Source organism: Schistocerca americana, chromosome X, assembly GCF_021461395.2.
Source record: "Schistocerca americana isolate TAMUIC-IGC-003095 chromosome X, iqSchAmer2.1, whole genome shotgun sequence".
Taxonomy (NCBI): Eukaryota; Metazoa; Arthropoda; class Insecta; order Orthoptera; family Acrididae; genus Schistocerca; species Schistocerca americana.
The window spans coordinates 885,437,730-885,461,107 of NC_060130.1; positions in this window are offsets into that span (position 1 = coordinate 885,437,730).

Genomic DNA, 23,378 nt, shown 5'->3' on the forward strand with positions numbered 1-23,378 from the left:
CCATCCTATCTAGATGAATTTGTTTCCTTAATCATACTTCCTGCTGATACATCTCCATAAGTTCAAGCACAGTACACTGAGTAAGGTGATATGGAGTTTCAACCTGTGCATCTATAACAGGGATGCACAGACCACAACCTGCCATGAATCTAATGGCAGCCTCTTGTGAATTTTTTTTACTCATCTTTCATTTCCTCCCTGAAAATGCACTAGAAGAAGTACAGCTGGAACTCATCAACATGCTTAATGATGAGAACACTGCAAATTAAATCCAAAGAAACAAATCTGTTAAGTTTCTAATGTTGGTGTGATAGAAACAATTATAGGTTATCAGTAGATAATGCATTAAAATGTGCTATGCTTTTTTGGTATGCTAGTCTTTTCTGGTCACCTTATATATGAACAACTGTGTTCCATAATAAACGTTAACAAATCAAAAAATAGGAACCACTTGACAAATGACAATGTAGTCGATTTTGCTCTTGTCTAAAACAAAAATTGAGCCAAACACCTAAGCATTTGTGAAAGCAGTGGAGTATCATGTTTCAAATTAAATTCTGTAAACAATGTTTCTGTAAAATTACACTATTGTAATTATAGTTCCTAAATAACATGAATATTTGTGAAGAAAATGATATGAACTAATTATGTTCTTTTCTTTGCAACTCCTACATAGTCACTGTGAGGGGGTGGGGGGGTTGGGTTGTTTGGGGAAGGAGACCAGACAGCGAGGTCATCGGTCTCATTGGATTAGGGAAGGATGGGGAAGGAAGTCGGCCGTGCCCTTCCAAAGGGACCATCCCAGCATTTGCCTGGAGCGATTTAGGGAAATTACGGAAAACCTAAATCAGGATGGCCGGATGTGGGATTGAACCGTCGCCCTCCCAAACGTGAGTCCAGTGTCACTGTGAGGGGTTTGTAGCTCTCTATACTAGCAAGTCTGTACATCCTTCACCTATAATATGAGTTGGTTGGTCAGTAGAATACGTAAAATTGTTATAAAAATAGTACATACAGACTTCAGTTTCTCACAATGTTATCATCATGCCATGTAGAATGGTTAAAAGTCCACCTTCTTGGGCCTTTATGATGTCTGTCAGTTAACTGCCAGGATGCTTTACTTATACAGCATGATTTAAAAAGCTGCACACAAACTCAAGGACCTGATAGAGGAGTCAAAATATAACTTTGGAATATGAACTTATGGTCTTGCATGTAATCCTGAACCAGCGAAAGCTTTGAAATGTCAGGAACAACAAAGACAATCAATGCACACATTGTAAGTTCATCAAAGAAAATGTACTCTTTCTGTGTACATACAGCTGCTTGTGAGGGCATATCAAAAGCCTCATGTATGTGACCCTAGTTTCTGACATAGAAATGCCTGTCATGTCGATATTTGCTGGATCTGAGAAGGTTCGTGTGATGCCTGCAGTACTTTGTAGAGAGCACCTGAGTGTTCTATAAAGATGTTTTGCCTGTACTGAAAATGGTGGTTCCTATTTGTAACACCTTCTGTTATGTACAACGTTCTTGAGTAAACAGTACATTATCTTTGCTGCAATGAAAGCAAGGGTGGACAGACTGTCCTTGTTGTTCTGGACATTCCAAAGCTTACACTGGCTGAGGTTTACTTCCAACACTATAAGTTCCTGTTCCAAAGTTGTAGTATTTCAATTTTCTTAAAAAGAACATCGCCTTCCCTACAGTTATTCTGATTTGAGTTCCTTTAGCCCAGATGTTTAAACAACTTGACTGCGTCCAGCAGGACACTACTAATGCTGTATCTGAACATTACAGGTTTGTTCTTCCTATTCATCTGCATTAACTTACATTTTTCCACATTTAGAGCTAGCTGCCATTCATTACGCCAACTAGAAATTTTGTCTCAGTCATCTTGTATCTTCCTACAGTCACTCAGCTTTGACACCTTACCATACACCACAGCACCATCAGCAAACAACCGCAGATTGCTGCCCACCCTGTCTGTCCAATCATTTATGTATATAGAGAACAACAGCGGTTCTATAACACTTCCTTGGGGCACAACTGTATTATCAGGCTGCTCTACTGCCTTGCTGTTAATCTGTTTTCTAAGGGTAGCAATCTCAATTTTAAAAAGTTTGCCTGCTTGTACTTTTCCTTAAAAATCTGCAGAGAAGCAGCTTTAGAACTCAGGTTTAGATAATGTACACTCTTTCTGAGCCCAATCAGATTTTGTTGGGATTTCAGTGTAGGACTCGGTACAGGATTACTTCTATTTTGGCAACATTTAAGTACCTTATGGATTTCTCCAACAGAACAGCAATAGCCATAATGTCTCAAAAGAGTTGAATTAAACTCATTCTATTTGTCCTCAGTTTCTTTCACCCGGTACGCATAATCCCATGTCTCCTCTTCTCTACTTTGTATTTAACGGCATTACTGTTTGATCTATTCACGAGTTTTTATGTGCAGAACAACTTCTGTAGTACAAAGTGGTGCATGAACAACCGGCTCTGAGTGCACACTGTTCGCCAATTGCACATGAATTGTTGCCCGCCAGGACCAGATACAACTACAAATAGATAAACATGCAATAATTAGATAACAGAGAAAGAAATACAAAACATAGTCATAACAGCTTCAAAACAATGGATGACAACGAGTGGGTGACAATGAGAAGTAGACAGAATATTGAAAATTTATGCTACTGTAATTTAATTTATCCATAACATTTCTGCAGCTTATAGCATAATCTATTCTAAAGGAGAATATTTGCATTACTCTAGCGTCTGAGCTTACTACATTTAAAAGATTATATGAGTTCAATATCACACACAAACAATGAGGCAATGAAATTGGTTGGCAGAATTGGCAGACAGTTTGTATGCATAGGTTCTTCCCTTTATATTTAGATGAAACTGGGACATCATGGAGGACTAGCATTAACTACAAAGTTAAGGGCCATATTCACAAGAAGTAAAGACTCATTAATTGTGGAGGTTGTCATGGCAGTGGGGTAACAGCAGGACATAAATTTGAGGATAAATTATCCATTTTCTTTTCTTATCATAAATCTCATCAATTCATTCATAATTAGAATTTCAGTATTAGAGTTCTAAATAAAATAATGACAGTACACCTAACACAGTTTACTGACACACTATTTCTTCTAAACTAGACAGAGAAAAAAAACACCATTTGCAATAAATTCTGCAAAACTCGTATGAGTATGTGTTATTGTTATGTTTCATGCAAAGTGTAAGTTAATATTGTGTTTTAGTTTCATAATCTTTTAGAATTTTAAGTTCTGTCCTTCACATTTCTTTCTTCATGGACTGTAAATATCATGATGAAAGATAACCGTTCGGAGTGAAAAATGAGTCAAAAAATACTTTGCTATAGAGCTAAGGCTCTGTTATACTGCTTCTGTGCATTGCATCTCTAATTGATGATGCTCGTATCATTATGGTGTCTCTTATTTCATACTTTCAACTTCTTACATTGTCTTAAAAATTTACTGTCTTACCAAAAGTTAAGGAGGAGATCAGGGATGGGGTTGGAGAAAGGGGGGGGGGGGGGAGGAGAGAGGAGAGAAGATTGTGTTTCTACAATACTACTTCATCTGAACACAGTACATTACACTTTTCTGCCATACCACTATTGTTGTTATATGTTGCGGTACATAACTGCACATCTCTTAGTTTTGAAGGTTTTTTTTGTCATCCATATATAAGTTGTTATTTATAGATATAAAATGACCAAACTGCACGTAGATGAATTTTGGTGGGCATCTGGCTTGATTTAGTTCGCCAACATGTCATACAAAAAACTATGTTGCTGATCATGACTAACATAGCACCAAACCTATTGTTATTTAACACTGTGCACAGTAACCTTGTTTTTCATGAATGTAAGGTAAGCCAGAAAGAGATGAGATCTGCTTAACAGATCAATAGCTGATATCCTCATGTATTATAAATCCTGACTGGCTTTTGAAAGATTTTCTATGGTTGTTTTTATGCCAACACCAAGGCTTATTCAATATTACTATGTAGCTAAAACGCACATTCTGCAAACAAAACCTCTGACATTAATATGAAAGACAAGTAAAGCAAAGTTTCTGTCTACCCCTTATTGGCTGGGGTAATGTTACTACATGAGGTGTTACAGAAAAAACACTATCAAAACTGCAATGACTTTATATAGGAACGTTGGTGCACTATGATGAAATGGGGAATCAATTGCAAGTCAAACTGAAACTGCACCTAACACAAGACTATTTACAAAGCTGTTATTCCAAAATCACAAAATCTCAATTAAAAATGTCATGAGAATGCTTGATAACATCTTTACATTGTCTCCAATCACAGCAAAGTTTTGTGTGTGTGTGTGTTATTGTAGTTAATAAGATATTTGTAAAATGCTAAAACGAATGCCGATTACGTTAAACGCTCGAAGTAACAAAATTCAATGGAAAATGTTAACAATAAATTTGGCGACGGACGTGTAGGGACGAATTCGGTGGGGATAGTGCGAAAATCAAAGCGCAGGATGAATATTTTTATCTATATCATGGCTACTGCGAGAAGTGAAACACAGCTGCAGTTGTAAAATGCATTCTAGAATTCTTTGACACCAAAGGCGCTTCTTCGCGATGTTGACTTCAATATACATGTATATTACGGTAGATGAAAGAACTCCACATACGTCTGTCACACAGTCGACAACAATGTAATTGTTTCTTCGCAATTTTGCCTCAACAGTTGCGTTTATTATTGGTAGTTGGCTCATATATTTGTCATTGTGCTTTGAAGTTTCCTATTTGTAGCTTACTAGTATTACCTATCTAGGATAACCTACCTAACTATACAACTATTAATCCTACAACATTAGCAATTCTCGAGCAATTATTTAGCGATGTTTTCAGTTACACGGCGTTTCGCTTAATTATACATCATTTTGATCGTTTTGAAAATTCATACAAAACAAAGACAAAGCATCCAATTCTTATAGTTTCGATATATGTCGATAGTTGCATTCTCGACGGCTGAAGTATACGAGTCAGTTAATCCTTGAAGAGAGTATTTCTTAATCAATCTGGATTAACTAGCGTTGATTTAAAATTAAATCCAAGAATATATTTGCTTGAATAATGACTTTTTATCTTTTTTAACAACGTTTGTGATTACTATCGCAACGACAGATGTGTATATCCATGGTTCGATAGTAAAGTCGAAGATTGTGTCGACGCTCGAAACGTACTCTCGATCAACACTGAAGAGGGCGCATTTGTGTTTGTGTTGTTTACTGTACCTGGAGGAGAGGGAGCGTGTGTTTTGATTTGGTCTGTGGGAACGCTCGTTCAGTCGCTCTGTATGAATTAGTCAGTTACTCTGATCCTGTGGCTTCTGCGTATCGCTTTAATAACCAATCTACTAGCGTACGAAATTAGGCCAGGAATGTCGTTCCTGAACAGCAGTTTGTGAGGTACGTTACATATAATTATTCTCAAAAAGCGAATGATATGTGACGGCTTGATGTGACTCTGTGCATTCGTTGTCTGCTTGAAATACATTTTGATCACTCGTAGCCACGCAAATAAGTAAATCGCCGCTGTTTATTAATTAAATAGGGAACAAACACACATTTTGATACGCAGCTTCCGAAATTCGACTCTTTGTTTAACTCCTGACGTAAAATTTCGCCGGCGAGGATGAAGCGTCGGGCTAGAACGTAACATTGTTTTAAAAATGGCATATATTTTATTGACATAATATATTACGGAAGTGAGCGTCAATGAGACGCTTTACTTTGCACTTACGTATTTGAATACAAATTCAATGTTTCACTGTAATCTTTGGATTCACGATTTATACGGCAAAAGTGAGACTTCTGATTACCGTTTAGTCACAGAAATCTGTTAAAGATTTTCTGTGAAATCATTGGAATCAGCAGTCCATTATAACTCTGAGACAAGTATTTTATTCGAATTTTTGTTTGGTCAAATACCGTTAAATTTAGAAACTGAATATCATCGTACTTTGTTTATAAAATGACATGTATACCTGTATAGTGACGAAAAATATTATGTTTATGAATTGTCGTAGACACCTTTCTTACCAAAAACATTATGGAAAGTATTTACGGAACTACATTGTTGACACTTCGAACTGGCCATATGCAACATGAAGTGTGGCTGTATACATTTAGCAACCAATATGACATGATAAAATGTAGCGCAATAGTCAGATACAATATTGCCTTGACCCCCAGGAGTATGCTGCATAAGAACTTTCTATGTGAGCTTCGGCGCTTGGTTTATAATCAACTATTTGGTAACGCTTGCAGAATATTGTGATCGGTTGATGTAAAGTGATCTGCTCTCTTTCTAAACGATGCTGTCGAGTTGGCATTGTAGGCAGAATCACTATCTTGTTTGACAATTCGATCCTGTGGCTTGTTTCTTTTGCCTGCACTCTTTTTTTAAAAAATCTGTAGCTAATAATGCAACTGGGAGTTCACATATGTAACACATTTCTTAGCACCTGTTTGCTTCTTGCGACTTGTCTGTGTATACTCATCTCACTTTCTGATACATCTGAATTTTTTTGGTATTGTGTAACAAGCAGTAAGAAAATGGATGAGTACAAATAAATAAACTCATATATTAGCATCTCCTATCAAACAAACTCCTTTGTTTGTCCAGTTTGATGCTTACTTATGTCTGCGGTTAAAAGATGCAAATGTAGTCATACAACTATGATTTTATTTCATTTACCAGTAAGATGCGTGACATTTCATGCCGAATGAGTTGACTCGTTGGTTAAGACACTGCACATATCTGTACGAAGTGTGTTGTTTAAATCCTCGCCTGGAGTTCCAGGTTTAGGTTTTCCGCAGGTTCCGTAAATATTTTCATAAAAGAACTGGCTTGTCTCGTTCAACAATGCACAACCCATTACCTTTCCCAGCTCTATCAATAACCCAGATGTTTAGGTAGTTCCTGATCTAGTCAGACCAGAAAATGGTTGCCTCGTCCTTCTTCCCAATGAGTTAAATACTCATGTGTGAATATTATCCCTTTGCTTCTGGAGTATTTATTTCCCATGGCGGTATATTATATCCTTCAGTTTAAACCTACTAAAGCTTTTTGTATTCTGTAGTTCAGATCTTAAAGCCTAAATTTGTAGTGCTGTTTGGTGCATTAATTTTGGTGATACATTTGAATCAACCCAGGAGATGAATAATGAAATTTGTGGTGGAGCATTTTTATTCATTTCACTTGAGTAGTCAGATCACTCATTTTGAGCAGCAATAAAATTTTAGCTGGGCGAGTATCCAGATAAATTTTCCAACCCAAATAAACAAAATGTTTTGTGGCTTTACGTTCATCTTTTCCAATGGCACTTTGATATACCGGTACTGACCCTCACACCTTATGGAGGCAACTATCATTTGCCGAAGAGTGGCAAAATTTACTCGTGCGTTATGGAGTCAGTTACTGTTCAATATTTGCAGAAAGTATTAATAATAATGCGTTCTGTCACAATTTTTTCATGTTTTATTGAATCGCCCGATGCATTTTGGACGCTGTGGATCCTTAATCAGGCGCAACTGTTTTAATACGTTGTTTAGCTGTTCTCATGATTAGGTGATGCGAAATGTATGTTCCTATTGAGAGTAAATTAAATGTTAAGTTTTGAAATTCGCTGATCAAATAACGGAAAATGTGATGAGAAACAATGAAAAACTTACCGAAAAGTTCAGGAAGAATATTAAAACGTCAACTTTGTTCTTCTTTTATTTTTTGGTAAGCTTTTCAGTTTCTCATCGCACATTCCATTATTTGATCCGCGAATTTCGAAACGTGACATCCATCCTTCTCGCAACAGGGATATACATTTCGCACAACCTCACTCAAGATCGGAAGAAAATAATGTATTCAAACGATTTGCGCCTGACGCTAGACCCATTGTTGTGATCTTCAGTCCAAAGGCTGATATTTGATGGAGACCTCCACGGTACTCTATCCTGCAAGGGCCTCATCATTCCCGAATAACTACTGCAACCTACATCCATTTGAAGATGGTTTCTGTATTTGTCTCCCTTTTCAATTTTTACACCCTCCTTCTCTCTCTCTCTCTCTCTCTCTCTCTCTCTCTCTCTCTCTCTCTTTCTTTCTTTCTTTCTTTCTTCCTTCCTTCCTTCCTTCCTCCCCCCCCCCTCTCCCCAGTAGTAAACGAAAGTTTCCTTGACGTCTCAGAATTTATTCTATCAATTTATACCTCCTTTTAGTCAAGCTGTGCCACAAATTTCTGTCCTCCCCAATTCTGTTCAGTATCTCGTCATTTGTTGTATCATCTACCTGTGTAATCTTCAGCATTTTTCTGCAGCGCCACATTTCAAAAGCTATTCCATTCTTGTCTACTGTTGATCGTCCATGTTTCACTTCCGTACAACTGTATATTCTACGGTCAATAAAAAAGTCTTCTGTGCTGTTGACCGCATTGTCAATATATAAAATTGTCCGACACGTGTCGGTCATTATTGCAAGTGGCCGAAACGTCTGACAGTTTTGTATATTCACAATGCGGTCAGCAGCCCAGAAGAGTTTTATTGGCAGTGACAACGGCCGCGAAAGCCTGCGCTTACATCTATATTCCATGATGACAAATTTTCCCTCCTCAGGAACGCCTTACTTGCTATTGCCACTCGGCAATTTATATCCTCTCCATTTCGTTCACCATCAGTTGTTTGGCTGCCCAACTACCAAAGCTCATCTACTACTTTTAATGTCTCATTTCCAAATCTCATTCCCTCATCATCTCCTGACTTAATTCGACTACATTCCATTACCCTTGCTTTGTTTTTTTTTTTTTTTGTTTTTATCTTAATCTTATATCCTGCTTTCAAGAGACTGCCTATTCCTTTCAACTGCTCTTCTATTCCCTTTGCTGTCTCTGACAGAATTGCAATATCATCGGCAAACCACAAAGTTTTTATTCCTTTTCTCTGAACATTTCTTCTCCAAATTTTGCTTAGGGTTCCTTGACTGCTTGCTCAGTCTACAGATTGAATGTCTCACTCTTTTCTCAACCACTGCTTCCTTTTCATGCATCTCGACCCTTGGAACTGCCATCTGGTTACTGTACAAGCCACCCCCGACTCGGCATGGTCCACGGTTCATGGGGGAGGATGGACTCTCATGGTGAGAAAGCATCGTGTGACTCAGTAAAACACAAAAATTGTGACTGAAGACATTATTTATACGTTATGTATTTTGAATGCTGTCACATCCACAACTGCAAAATATTGATAAAACTAGAAGATTGTTTCTGTTAAGGAAGTTATAAGTCATGTTCACTTTCTTGAAAGATTATTGGGAAAGCTCATCTGAAACAGGTTTGTAATCTTTATCTTACACTCGAATTTTTATAAATACCCAGCATTCACCCAGTTTAGTTTTGACAACTGCAGAATATATTATTTTCAATGAAGATTAGATATTTGAAATATTGTTGGGCGAAGTTTAGTGTAGATGTAATTATCTCTCCGGTGCTGGGATACGAAACTGAGAGGAAGAGTAGAAAAGTAGCGGAGGTGGTCTCAGTATGTTCATTTAGTTTGAAGAAGTAGAAAAAAAGATGATTTTCCACAAATATGTTGTAATACTTTTCAAAACAATTTCCTCGACACTTGCTCATTTACTTTGTCTTTTGAAACAAGTGTCGTGCAGCAGCTAGAGACGTCCATCATTCTACGCCAGTAAGAGGTATTCATCCGTAGACAGAATATCCATCAGTTCTCTCTTTCCTGGTGGAAATATACAAAGACAGGCGGCGCAAGAATGTGGCAGTAGGAAATGTGCTCGAAAGGTGCAGCTACTAGCTAAATGGCCTCGCCGTCGGCGGGACAGTAACATTATTCTTCAGTTCTGTAGTTTCTTACTAAAAGTGTTTTTACTCATCTGGTGGAGCATTGTTGCTAAGGAAGAAAGCAGCTATTGGACATTTCTCTTGGAAAGCTTTACACGACTTGTGGCAAGCATTATTCTGCGCACCACTTCCCAGTGACATTGTCTTTAGATTCGAGCGCTACTAGTTTCAGAAGCGACTCAACGGCGAAGAAAAAGAAAAAAGTATGCGTGCTATTTTCGCCGTTAAATATAGACGTGTTGTTTTCCAACTTGACGGGACATTAGTCGCAAAGCCGATTTTCAACACTTTTAACGAAACTAGTCCTTTCTAAAGACTAAAATAATTATTGTCAGTGTTCTATTCTCTGTATGCTATGATGCTTTACAGTGCATGTAGAAACATAAGTTGCTGCCTAATGTATATTTTGCCATAACCGTAGCAAACTGAAGCCTTTCAGAAAGGGGTCAATTTTCCGACTCGTACGCAATCGCCGTACTCCTTCGCTCCTTGTTTAGTTATCGACGGCTCAGGACCGTGTTCCAGCGAGCATTTTAAAGCTTTTCGCTATACGAGCAATGGTGCTGTTACGAGTATTGCATTTGGTTTCCAAGCAACTACTAAATCAGTGGCATTTTAGTTTCCAGATTCATGCGCTCTCTTCATCACAATTCTGGAGTTACATTTCAGCATAACAGCTCGAGAAGTGCCAGCACGTAGCCTGTTTTACCTCTAACAGCTCAAGGGGACCACCGAGATTAAAGTCCCCATTCGACTGACGGATCATCATAAACTGTATCAATGCGTTCACCATACTAAGGACTGCGGCATGGCTTGGGATTTAAGTCAGGTGTTATAGCCCGTCTCGTGATGAAAGATTTTGCTCCCTTTGTATATTGGTGATCGATTTACACCCGCCATAAAGCTGGCGTCCTCAGTTACGGACATGGTGCTAGTAATCCGTTCGTATAAATATTATATTTAGCAACAATCTCTTCTAACTTCCTCCAATCTTTTGTCGCCAGTGACTAAATCGATGTTCAAATCACGTCGGGGTCACAATGAAATTTTCGAGCCGGCTGCGGTGGTCTCGCGGTTCTAGGCGCGCAGTCCGGATCCGTGCGACTGCTACGGTCGCAGGTTCGAATCCTGCCTCGGGCATGGATGTGTGTGATGTCCTTAGGTTAGTTAGGTTTAAGTAGTTCTAAGTTCTAGGGGACTAATGACCACAGCAGTTGAGTCCCATAGTGCTCAGAACCATTTGAACCATTTTTTTTTTTGACTAAATCGAACATTAATTTCCAATGTACCTCCTTTGTTATCTGCAATTTCATGTTTACGGTTGTCCGAACGAAGTCTAGTGGTCACGGGCTGTAAAATTAATATCTTAAGAGCTATGAACACCTGTTCATTAGAAAGGATGCGTTTCGCAGTAGCGAAGGTTAGCAAGTACTCATCTCTCATACGGTATGCAGGTCAGAACCCAAGTTTACTAGACATTTTTTCTTGTTTTATTGGTCCATATTACCACCACTGAAAGTTTGCCGGTGTTCTGGTTCACCAGGTATGTACTTCTGTTGCCCCTCTCTCCTCCTCCCTCCCCCCTCCCCCCCCCCCCCCTCCCTCCAACGTAACAAGCACGCACGCCCTGTTACAATATTGCTTAGAAGAGTTAATTAAAATACTTTTATTTCTAAGCGAAAGTGGAGAGAGTGTTAAGAATATGTTCCATGCATGGGGGAGTTAATACGTGACCTTTAAGTCTGCTAGCTGCGTTTTTCGTCGTCAAATACGCCACTATCGTTCTCGTCAGGTACGGTGAAGTTTTGGATATTTGGTGTACTAATTTCACGAATGAAAATTAAACTTGCGATATCAATAAGAAGTTGTATAGTTAGTATGCTACTTTTACTAGTGACTTACGACCTTCATATAACAAAATTTCGAGACGCTAGCATTGCTGAAATTACACTGCACATTTATGATCGTACGTTAGTTCCAAAAACATCCCTCTGCGTTTGAGCATTGCTAGAAGACTGTACCAGTGACTGACTGCGATACGGTACATTGGTGGTATCCCATAGCTGCTCACTGGTGGCGATAATGGTGTAAGAATATGTTTGCTCTCATTTCCGTTGGTCTGTGCCATTTTGGTGTTCCTTAAATTCTGACAGAGGTCTTATTATCTTTCCGATAGTGATCCGAGAACGCTCATACGTGGAATTTCCGGAATCAGCGTAGTAGTGTGTGATCTCACCTTACAGCAGGATGCTGAAGTAAGCGCTGTGAGAAATCCAAGTCAGAGACTCAAACTTGTGCGTGCAGACAATAATGTTGCCTGCTCAAGTTCCCTAATGAAATGTTCTGAAGAAACTGTTTCATTGCTTAGATTAATGGGACTTCTCGGTGATTATCTCTGTAGTGTATTATTTTCATGTTCAGTGTTTAGATCGACTACAGAAACTACAACGAGAGGGAGGTCTTTAAAGATGGAAGTTCTCTGGACTGCAGAGACTTTTCCGGAACATTTTTTAAAATCCAATTTTACACAAGAAGTAACATGGATAAAGTATTTATTGCCACAGTTATATGACGGGACTCAATAAAAGCAGCCCACAAAGAAGAAATGAGTTCCTATTAAGGGTGTTAAAATGCATGTCAGTGTCAATTCTTGCATGCGAACGGGACTGCACATAAAGTTTAAACTTCACATATCAGCTTTGTTGAATATTGATGTCTCGCACAAGAATGTTTTTTGTGGATGATTGTTTGCTTCCTTGTCTTACAACAGATAACTTCTAAAACAAAAAAAATCGCAATTTGTTTTTACTCTATGCCTTTTTGGAACATGAATCCCTCATTTATACCGTACAGGTTGCGATAGTCTAGCTGATTTACATCTCCCTTAATTACTGCATCCACTTGAAACTGCTTACATTAGTCAAATATTAACGCCTTCTAAATTTTTGCACCCCTCACACACACACACACACACACACACACACACACACACACACACACACACACAATTTTTATCCATTATCCAAGTGACAATTCCTTGACGTCTCAGGATGTATCTTTTCAACCGATCCCTTCTTTGTCAGATTATCGTATAAATTTCTTTTTCCCTCCTCAGTTCCTGTGATATACATCATTCTGGTGTTACAATACGTATCAAAAGCTTCGATTTTCTTCTTGTCTGAATTCTTTACCATCCACGTTTCACTTCCGTACAAGGCTATATTCCAGACAAATACCTCGAGAAAATACTTCCTCTCAAAAGTTCTCTTTTTTAGAAAAGCTTGTCTTGCTATTGCCAGTATCCATTTTATATCCTCTCCAACTTCAGCTATCGTCAGTTATTTCGCTGCCAAAATAACAAAACTCATAGACTACTTTTAGTGCATAATTTTCTAATCTGATTGCCTCGGCATCGCCCGATTTAATTCGACTACATTCAATTACTCTTGTTTTACTTTTTTTGGAGATATTCGTATTATAATCTCTTTTGAAGGAAATATCCTTTCCGTGCACGCTCGTCCAAGTCATACGCCGTCTCTGACGGAATTAGAACGTCGTTGACAAACCACAAAATTTTGATTTCTTCACCATGATTCCTAATTCGCTTACCTTGTTGGTCCTTCACTTCTTTCTGAAATAATTGAATAACATTAGGGATACGCTACAATCCTGTCTCGATCCCTTCTCAAACTGCGTTTTGTCATAGCTAGTATCTTATTAGTCGGTTGGCTACGGTCCAAGCGACACAAACGACCGCTTGGGGCGCCAAGCTGAGCGTGTGCAAACTTTCTGTACAGGGCGTATCGTTAGCAAGGAAAACTAACACATGTAAAAGTATACTGGACGAGGGAGGACATACGTCGCTTGTGTTATGGAATAGGTCCTGGCCAGTATTATTATGATTTAGCTCCTAACAACGGTGCAGTTTGGCAATTTTCTCACTAACAAATTGTCAGTGGTGAAAGAAGCGACAAGTGGCAGAAAAAATCCTGAGACCATCAGAGGATCAAACCCCAGACGTCTGAATTATCAGTCTGGCTTTTACCAACACCGACTCAAAGGAAGGCCTCGGCGCTTGTTGGTGACGTCACGTCAGCTAGGCACGGCGAACGCCAGGTCTGTTGCAGGTAGAAGAAACGCCTGGGCGTGCTTATCACTATAAATCTCTTATTTTTGGTCAAAATGTTTTGTATTGTTTTGGACTCTGCAGTTTTATTTAGATGAAAGATTTTCTTACTATCGTAAAGCTACAAATGAAGATCATAGTTCTGTATTACTGAATCCTGTCGAAACAAACGTAGATCAATATGAGAAGATGCTTTGCCCCATTGCAGGCTTCGGAAATTTTACATTCAAGTAACTATATTTACTTGATCCATTATGCTATCGAAACTTACCTCAACCCCCTTACAATGAACTCGTTTCTTTTATTTATTTATTTATTTATTTTCGTTTGACATTGTCACTGGAAATGTGAACTAATTTACATGTGTAAACGTCCAACTGTTGCAAGTCATTAGATTACAGTCGTTTTCAACGAAAGAAATTCTAAACAGGAAACAAAATAGCTTCATACATCGAAAACACTGCTGAGCTTACACTTTTTTCAACATGCACATTAGAAAAGATAAATATTCCCCTCTTGCAACTGAAAGGAGAAACTTTATAAGATAAAAAAATTTTATGTGATAAAACAAGTATCTCTCTTTTGCCTCTTCTTCTGTCCCCCACTCCCTCTCCTAACGTGTACAATCGCAAGATATTTCATTAACATTCAGTGCTCCTCACCCCATAGTCAACCAAGATACCTAAAGAAGAGCACCAATATGTTCACAGTTTCTTGTAAAAGCAGCCCAATACAAACGTAACTTCCTCAGATTTACAAACAGGTAAAGAAGCACGAATTCTGTTGCTGCTGTACCATGGAGTTGTTTTTGTATGTCAATCCTTAAAACAGGAGGAAATTTAAGTTCAGGAGTGCACTATTTGTTAAGAAGTGTAATGAATTGCGCATTTAATTGATTGCAGAAATCTCTCAGAACAATGTGTGTTGGTCAACTACCGCCAATAGTTTCACATTTTCCTGTGTCAGAGAGGGAGACACCACCATTATGAGTATGCCTGCAATAGACCTGGCGTTCGTCGTGCCTAGCTGACGTGACGTCACGAATAAGCGCCGAGGCCTTCCTTTGAGTCGGTGTTGCTTTTACACACTGACCCACCAAGAGACAACTCTGCTATTAATTTATTAATTTTGTGATTATATGTATTCTGACAATTGGCTATCTAGTGTTTACCTTCCCCAGTTTGAGTTACAAAGATTAATATAAAGTGGGAAGCTTGAGAAACTAAGAGAGTCTGACACCCACAGTTCCTGGTCAGGCTAACTAAACCGAAATATTTATAAAGGAAAAATAAGTGCCCTTTAATAACAAGCACCTCCGCCCCGTTCCATTAGAAAATGTGAGGGGCTTCCATTTTCTTGCGTTTGGTCAGTGGAGTTCCTATTGCGTACGGTTCGGCAGAATAATTTCCTTCATTGCGTTAATAAATGACAGTTTCACCGCGAAATCTCCTCGAGTCATCAGCCGAGTAACAGCGCCAGCTTGAAACCACTTTTTGGCAGGTTCCCTACTAGTTATCTGCACCTGAAATGACGAGTGGGAAATTTGACGAAACGGTGCTTCAAGATGTCTGATAAATCGACGATTTCCTCAGTGCAGTTCTCTGAGAAAGCATGCATTCTCAGGCAATCTAATATTTTTTTCTTTGCGGAAATAATATTCATGATTTTTTTTTCCTCTGTCTTTGGACACATGGAAAGTATGCTATTAGCGATATCTTTTCAGGTGATAATTATGTCACAATATACAGTGTTTTCACGTAATAATCTTTTTACTGGAGAGCTGACACTCCTTATTAATCACAAATACTGGTTGTAACATCGAAGTAAATATTTAAACTAAATTTTGTATTATACTGTGTACTGGAAGTGGTAGCCATTTATATGGAGATGATGATGAAGCCGCTACAACGTATTCCAGATCATTCTCAATATGTATCTTCACATAGAATCGTAGGACGACGTCTCAAGGAGTCAACTGGCCAAAATCTCTCTGAAATGATGCTGTGGCAGGGTTCCGTTTTACTCCATCCTAGCGCTTGATTTAAGAGACGTCTCACCACTTTCTTACTACTGGGCATTTTCTGTCGTTGATTTGATGTATAAGAATACTAAATATTTTCACATATGCGATTATGGTCTTATTAAAGAAGGTAGAAGTAGATATGCACGGCTGTGACATTTCTCTCCTCTGTAATTATTTTAACGGATATGTATCAAGATGGGACTTTCCTTAAGTAACACTTGAGTGAAGTTATAGCTTCACAGATGGAACCAAGCCTCGTGCATGAGCCAAGAGGCGTAAAGAGTATCCTTACATTTTAGAAGTATTTGTAACTATTATTTCTTTCGTTTACTCGAGCGTGTATTTTCACTTTCCATGCTATGGACATACGCTCCCGCATTTTCCTTCGCTTTTTTTCCCGAAGCATTGTTAAAAGTTCTCCTGGATAGTCTAGTGTTTCGTCAGTTGGGTGCACCCTAACCCATCATCCTAGTTGTTGGCTCTATCTTTTAATGACTACCTGTATAGTCAACCCATGAAGTCCCTTAGTTTCGAGTTTCTTCGACGAGACCCAAATGCTGGCCATATTCACCGAGTGTCTGAACCAACTCTTCTTGGAGAACTGCTCTCGGCATAAGACTATAGACTGTTCGCCAGAGTACAAATATCCATTTTCCAATTATTTCGCCTGCATTTACGTGCCCTATCGCTACAACTAACATTTACAGATAAGCTTATATTGTAGATAGCCTCAGGCAAATGACGACTGAGACAGGCAGAAGTGAGTCATAAGCGCGACACATGAGCAGTGCCGCCGGCTATCCTTATGGCATAAATCAGGCGTGCACACATTTTCTTTCCTGTATAACCAACTTCGTTTAACTGCACCGAGCAACTTGTTGTGACATGTACAACTGAAGTGACAGTGAAGCCTAACAATGCCTGCCGTATCACTGAAGTGACAGTGAAGCCTAACAATGCCTGCCGTCTGGCCAACTTGATAAGTACTTCAAATACTTGAGCGGCACACTTCAATAGTTCACGCTAGCTTCTTGTGTGTGGTTTACTTAACCAATCAACAGTAAGTTCCCAGAATCCTCACCACAAAAAAAACTGGATCTTCTATACAGTTTCCTTACCACAGATTTAACGTTTCCGTTCAATTTCATATAGGTTCGTAATATTACTATTAGATTTGTAAAATTGGTGTCAGGAGTCAGATGTTTACCACTGGTAAGTTTCAGTTGAATACTGTCTGGTTCATTCTCTTGTTTGAATGCTTTTTACTTGCATTTATGCTCATTCGATGAGAACTGCCATGGGAAACACTAAGTGGAAATATTGACCGCGTCGTTCAATATTGCCTTAAGGTCATCCAGCAACATTACTTTCCTGAAGATAGCACCATCGTCAACGAACAATTTGATAATTTTGCTGAAAAATCTGGTAAATATTTTATTCATACAGCGTGTCCCAAAATTTTTAAGGTTACGCTTATACAGATTCCAGAGTATCCTAAATTGAATGTTTTTGAGATAAGTAACTGAAGGTCGAAAAAAAGGTTATTAGTTTTTATTGTCATAAACAACTTACATCTTATAGCAACAACTTCCGCTTATTGCAGCTGTTCAAAGTGATGACCGCGCTCTTAATTGCAACATACTCCATCGAAATACTCTGAAAATTCCAGAATGAAAGTTTTCACTCTGATGTGAAACTTCCTGGCAAATTAAAACTGTGTGCCGGACCGAGACTCGAACTCGGGACATTTTCCTTGCGGGCAAGTGCTCTACCAACTGAGGTACCCAAGCACGACTTCAGAAAACCTTCTGTAGACTTAGGAAGGTAGGAGACGAGGTACTGGCAGAATTGAAGCTGTGATGACGGGTCGTGAGTCGTGCTCGGGCAGCTCAGTTGGTAGAGCACTTGCCCGCGAAGGGCAGAGGTCCCTAGTTCGAGTCTAGGTCCAGAACACAGTTTTAATATGCCACGAAGTTCCACTGTGAAAATTGTGTTCACAATTATTTGAGCTCATTCCTTCCAAACGTTGATTATGACAGACAGCCGTGGCAGTACTTGCCACACTATATTCTTTGAAGCAAGTGTTTCATGGTCTGGTTGGTGGGTATTTATTGACTGAATTCTGCTCCGCGATCCAGCACAATCTCGTCAAAGATTCCTATGCGATCAATGGTTTGTCAAGAACCCTGGCCAGCTCTCTCTGGGTTTGAACGACCTAATTTCTTGCAAGTTCTTTCCACAGAGATAATTACTTCCAGTGGGATGTCTTTTTCTCTGTACTTTCGTTCTGTTTTCCATGTACTACATCCTGCTGTAGCACACATTAAATACAAGTCCACACAAGTTCTTGTAATGGGCAATACTCCAGTTTAGACAATAAGCTAAGAGCTGTAAACGAGGGTAAACACCGTGGCCACGTCACAGACGTCGGTGTGTTGTTTTAAAGGATTACGTAGATGCGGCAGGCAATTGTTTGTTATGGAACATACGTCGTCAGTCCAAGAAGTTCCAAAATAGGAGTAATAAAAAATAGAAATAGTTAAGATGGCCATTTAATACTTCAGATGTTCTACATTGCTTCCCACCTCTTGAGTGTGAGCGCAATGCACAGAATATCATAGAAACATGTGAAACTGTCAGAAAAGCTTTGGGATGTTATTTAACTGGCACGTCACATTGGCTTGAATGTAGGTTATGTCGTCAAAAGGTTGACCCTTCATGTGAATTTCTACACTTTGTCGTTTTGTGGTAGGTACGTATTGACAGTACGGTGTCTTTGTCACCCGTGATGATTATTTCCAAAAAAGAATTGTCCACATTTTGCATTTCAATCATGTCACGCCAAGCCTTTTTTTTTTTTTTTCGGGAGTCATGGTTGTGTGGGACGAACTTTGCACACACTTCTCTCTTCTTCAAAACATTCTGGAGAATGCCTCGAACACTTGATTTAGAAATGGTTGCCCCATTGCGAATTGGGACAAAATACTGGCACATTACGGCCGAACGTCCGCTACGTAACAGTGCCTGCTCACAACTGGCTGGTCGAATGCACATGTGCCGTTTGCAGTTGTTAGTTCAAGCTGCCACCGTTCGCACTGTGCAGCTGTCGCTTAAACGCCGGGAATAAAATCAGTCTCGGAGCTTTTTGGACGGACAGTGTAGGCAGATTACAAACACGTGCCATTCAAGACCATTTTCGCCTGAAATATTAATTTCCGTCATTAGTTCATCTCAAAAGACTCAGTTGGGATCCTTTACCGTCCGTATAATTTTGGTTCTGGATGTTTGGAACACCTTGCGCAGAGAAACGTTGACGAAGAGCTGGTGACGCTACAACGTCGAATTCTTTTCCACTATACTGCTCAGCGTGGAATACAGAATCTGGCGTGTTAGATATTCACCTAGTTGAAGAGGAACATAGCCAATGAGATCCGACGTTGTTTCACGTAAGAAACAGAACATAAGAAGTGCCATATTGTATGGCGTTAAACATTGTAGGCCTATTTGATGTGTTTTCCCCTGGTAGAGTACGTGGTGCGAATATAAGCTGTTTCAAAGCATCAGCAAATCTCTCGAAAATGCGTCTTTTTAGCTGTGATTTGTTATAATAAAATGACAGGAAAATACATATCGATAGTAGTTAATTTAGTGTCGTAGCTGGTGTGCTACGAAAGTATGCTGTTTCAGTGCTACGGCACAATGATGATCAAAAGCGCTTCTTTTTGGAAGAATCGGCATATTAAATATCAAAAACTAGATGCAGTCTTTAGGCAGTGTATGTCATACACGGAGGAGCAGTACTAACGCCGAAGCAGTAGCGTAGTTCTTAGCATTGTGAGGCCCAGTTTGTGAATGAAAGGTAGCGGTTTCGCGTCCACGTTCTTCCAACGCTTTTCATCTTTTATTTTCGAAAGGATCCTGGGTCACTCTTAAACCTTTAATAGAAGTTTTATCTTAAAAGTCGATGTCATTTATAATAAGTTCTATATTTGCTGCAAATCTTGTAGCAAAGGCCAGCGACTGATGTTTCCCCAGTGGCCAGAAATCTTAACGTGGCTGCCAGTCTGTCAGATGGTTAACACAAGTTACAAAGTGGAAGTTTTTGCTGTTATGAAACATTCTGTAAAATATATACACTGAAGCGCCAAAGAAACTGGTATAGCCATGCCTATTCAAATACAGACGTGTGTAAACAGGGAGGATACGGCGCTGCGGTCGGCATCGCCTGTATAACACAACAAATGTCTGGCGCAGTTGTTAGATCGGTTACTGCTGCTACAATGGCAGGTTATCAAGATTTAATTGAGGTTGAGCGTGGTGTTATAGTCGGCGCACGAGCGAAGGGACACAGCATCTCCGAGATAACGATGAAGTGGGGATTTTTCCGTACGACCATTTCACAAGCGTTCCGTGAATATCAGGTACCCGGTAATACATCAAATCTACGACATCGCTGCGGACGGAAAAAGATCCTGCAAGAACGGGACCAACGACAACTGAAGAGAATCGTTCAACGTGACAGAAGTACAACCCTTCAGCAAATTGCTGCAGATTTCAGTGCTGGGCCATCAAAAAGTGTCAGGGTGCGGACCATTCAACGAAACATCATCGACATGGGCTTTCGAAGCCGAAGTCCCACTTCTGTACCCTTGATGGTTGCACGACACAAAGCTTTACGCCTTACCTGTGTCCGTCAACAGCGACATTGTACTGTTGATGTCTGGAAACATGTTGCCTGGTCGGACGAGTCTTGTTTCAAATGGAGACAACCTCATGAATCCATGGACCATGCATGTCAGCCGGGGACTGTTCAAGCTGATGGGGCGTGTGCAGTTGAAGTGATGTGGGACCCCTGATACGTCTAGATACGACTCTGGCTGGTGACACGTAGGTAAGCATCCTTTCTGATCACCTGCATCGATTCATGCCCATTGTGCATTGCGACGGACTTGGGCAATTCCAGCAGGACAATGCGACACCTCACACGTCCAGAATTGCTACAGAATGACTCTTCTGAGTTTAAACACTTCCGCTGGCCACCAAACTCCCCAGATTTGAGCATTATGGAGCATATCTGGGATACTTGCAACGTGCTGTTCCGAAGAGATCTCCACCCCCTCGTACTGATACGGATTTATGGACAGCCCTGCGCGATTCATGGTGTCAATTCCCTCCAGCACTACTTCAGTCCATGCCACGTTGTGTTGCGTCACTTCTGCGTGGCCAGCTGGAGTGGCCGAGCGGTTCTAGGCGCTACAGTCTGGGACCGCGCGACCGCTACGGTCGCAGGTTCGAATCCTGCCTCGGGCATGGATGTGTGTCATGTCCTTAGGTTAGTTAGGTTTAAGTAGTTCTAAGTTCTAGGGGACTGATGACCTCAGAAGTTAAGTCCCAGAGCCTTTTGAACTTCTGCGTGCACGCGGGGGCCCTGTACGGTATTAGGCAGGTGTGCTAGTTTGTTTGGCTCTTCGGTGTAGGTCTGTATCTGGGGTTATGAAATGGCTAATGTTTATATCTTGCCGGTAAATATCCTTCTCAATGATGGCGTGCGGCTTCGAAAACAATCTCCTCTTCCATTCGAATGATATTAAGAGACGCATCTCATCTTGAATTTTATGTCACGAAGTACGTTGTTTCAGAGTGTTGGTATTCAATGCAACATCGAGAATACAGATACAGTTCGTGCTCAAACTGACATTAGGCACTATACTTAGACTACATTCAATTTAAAACCGAAAATGGGATGAAACTGCAGTTAGAATAACTTCTACAAATATGTACCTCAGATTGTTGTTGTACAGCATTGTGTAGGTTCTTCTACTAGCAATTCGCTCTTCAAGGCAGCGACGAATCCAGAATTTTCTTGGCGATTTTCTCCGCTCGTCGTCGACAGTCTTTAACAGAGCCAACGCAGCTGTTTTACTCTCGTCCAGGTTTGTAAAGAAACAGTGTAGTTTGCGAGGCAAATAAAACCAAGAGCCACTGGAGAGTGCTGAGAACGCCAGTCACGTTAACAAGCTCCACCCGATTGCCCGCTTCAAGTATGAAATGCACACTTGACCTATCCAATGCAGCTCTACCCTATAACGCAAGACAAAGATTCACATAAGCAACGAAGCGTCTGCTGTACTCTCTTCAGTCGATTCCAAAACAGATGACGCTAGACAGTCCTCGAAACGAGGCTCCAAATCAACTGCTGTGCTGACCCCACGAATGAGGGTCTCTGTCTTTACCACATTCGCTAGTCTTCAAAACGAAACGAGGATAGGCTCAGAGAGACGACTTTGGCCTCAAAGTGACACACATTTTGCAGTCGACTGCAACCCTTGCAGGGGATGATCTCTTCCACCAGACATGATTCCTCGAGGGATGCAGGCTGAATGCACAGTGAATCCTTTTCCCTCTCGTGTCGCTATTGCCCTAAGAGAAATCCATCACGCGCCTTATTTTCGAACTTTCCCTCTATGGTTACCAGTACCTCGACGGCGGAGAGATGTGAAGCAATGATGAATAAGAGGAGGATAACCTCAAATAAGGTACGCAACTGATAGTAATCGAAGTCATTGGTACTGAACCTTAAATTTTACCGCCACTCTGTCCCACAAGAGACGTGGCTACAATAATTTGGTCCGGTCGGTAAGTTCCTTTATCTTTCGCCGTAAGGCGTGTCTTGTGTTCTTGTGTAAAATTACGTGCATCGGTTGGCCTTCTAACAGCCTAACACATGCATCCTGGCGACATTTAACTTAATTTACAAGCTGTTGTTAGTGATAAAGCTGTTGGTGAAGCGTTGCTAATAGGTGCACAATAACATTTTATGCCCCGGTAGCTGGTAAAGAGAATACAAAGGATGAACGTTGCAACCAGTTCCTGCGGCCAGTGAAAAGCATAGAGGGGAGCAGAATGGGGTCGCCCATTGCGCCGATAATCCTCCAAAACACATGGCGGGCAATGCTCGCCACGTCCGTAACATTCCGTAAGCTGAACGTGCAGTCTCGGTCGTGCCAAATGGCAAGCATCTCCAGGAACTCGGCTCACTTTTGGCTGGGTACGGGTTACGTGCACTAAGGGTTCTAGAACTGTGGAATAGTCAGTGCCGACAGTCCACTGTTACCCTAAACACTCGGCATGCGCCAGCGACATCGTTAAGCTTGTGTCACAGAGAGCACCTATCATGGCTTATCAACCTGGGTTTTGCAGTAGTATTAAAAACCATTAGCGGAGCTTACCATTTAAATTACTGTCGCCAGTGGCAAAGATCCGGCTTTCCGTAGTCATTGAGTGGTCACTGAGGGCGGCCGTTGGAACT